Here is a 2030-nt window from a genome sequence, read left to right as displayed (position 1 = left end):
TGTAAAAGAAAGGATCCAGGGGCTCCTCCCAAGCCCATGTTACCCCTGAGGAACAAATCCTCCAATGATCTGAAGAGTAAAAATAAATTGGTTTACTTGGGCCAACTGTATGGTCTTAAACACCCAAAAGTAAAATGTAGCCAAAGATTAAAGTGACAATAATTAGGCAATTATTGCTCATTGATGATTTTTTTTCTAAGGAGAAAGTGCTGCTTAGATGTAACACGTCTAATCTTGCTCTGCAATATTGTAGTGCCCACCTGTAGCTAAGGAGATAACCCACTATTGTTCTAAAATCATGGCTAAATTTGTTTTCTCTCCTATCTAGAAGCATTTGAGAGGGAACTGACACTGATTCTAGCCACTCCAACAGCTATCAAAATGTCTGAAAACAAAGCCTGAGTTCATCACTCTAGAGTCCAGCTCTTACTTAATCCTTAAAGGATTTAGGGTTACCTCTTCAGAAGGGAAAATGATGGAGGAGCAAAAAAAACGTTAAAAGGAAGGAAGGAAGGAAAAGGAAGAAAGGAAGACAGAGAGAAAGAAAGAAGAAAGAAAGAAAGAAAGAAAGAAAGAAAGAAAGAAAGAAAGAGAGAGAGAAAGAAAGAAAGAGAGAGAAAAAGAATACCTGAAGTATTCAGGAAAAAGTGAAGGGGAAATATGGGAGGTGTTGGAGGGGAAGCAGTGGGTGTAAATTTGATCAAAAAACCTAATATGTATTTGTGAAATTCTCAATAAATTTTTTTAAAAGTTTAAAAAAGAGTACCACTACTACACCAATACAGTTTGTTATGTCAGTCCTTGTTATTGTTATTAGGCTTTAAAACTGGGTTGTGACATTGATTAATTTTTCTCCCTTAGCAGCTTACATTGTAAACTAATGAAATATGATAGCTAGTTGGAGAAGTTTCCAGGTCAACTCCAGCTCCACTGCTTGATATCCTGTGTCTGAAGTATGTTCTCTCACCAGCAATAGGGTTTTACCTTCAAATTCTGGGAGGTAATTCAGAGGTGTGGCCATAGCTTGTGTCATGTCGGGAGACTCTTAGAACACCCTGACTGACAACTTGAAAGGAGGTTTCTCCTCTCTGCCACTGTGTTTCTTGCTATATACCTTCAGCTATAGACATACATTCAGGTTCAGATATTGTATGTGTATTTTTCAGTAGGTTTTTGAGATAATGCATTGCTCTCTGTTTTTTTATACCACCTAAACTTTATTTCTTTCTCCTCTCTGTTTCTAACCTACCTCCTCCTTCTCCAGTTAAAGTACAAGAAGAGAGTAGCCAACGTAATGAGAGCTGGGTCTCATTATATAACAATTGTTAAATATGACTATAAATTACAGCTGATATTATCTAAATATACTACTATTAGACCTGTCAGATTTGTGATAAAGGGCTTTCTTGTAATTTCAACCTCTGATTTCTATGATTACTGTAGTGATTAGATTTCTATCATTAGTGGATGATGAACTAGAACAAAACATCTTTCAAGATGGCAGCTCAGACCATGAATCCCAGGACTCAAGCATTGAATGCAGGAGGATCAGGAGTACCATGCATGTCTTGGCTACATAGCCAGTTCAAGGAAATCCTTTGCTACATTAGACATTGCCCCAGAAAATTTTGAAACATTTGAAGGAATGCGTTAAGGAAGCATGAGCTGGGTCTGGAGCTCTGGAAACAGGAGCAGGGAACTTGGAGCATCTGCATTGTACCAGTTTTCTGAACTGATACAGTACAGTCAGTGTTCACTGAGTGAAGGTGCATCTGTCTTAATTCTGGATTCATACTTGTTTTCTTTTTAAATCTGTAAATTGATTTCATCTCTTAGTGGCACAGAGCCCAAATAACCATCTGCAACCCTCTTTTGTTATTTTTTATTACTCTTACTGAATTCCTGAAGCATCTTTCTCACTTAGTTATTTGCACTGCCTGAAGCCCACCGAGGACCATCTAACTAGTATGTTATAACATGGACTATTAGAGCTTCTGTGATTGCAAATAGCAGGGCAAATGGGGTGGTTA

This window comes from Nannospalax galili, unplaced genomic scaffold (assembly GCF_000622305.1).
Source record: "Nannospalax galili isolate Female #2095 unplaced genomic scaffold, S.galili_v1.0 scaffold1313, whole genome shotgun sequence".
NCBI lineage: Eukaryota > Metazoa > Chordata > Mammalia > Rodentia > Spalacidae > Nannospalax > Nannospalax galili.
The sequence above is the reverse complement of the archived record's forward strand: the minus strand, read 5'-3'. Positions refer to the sequence as shown.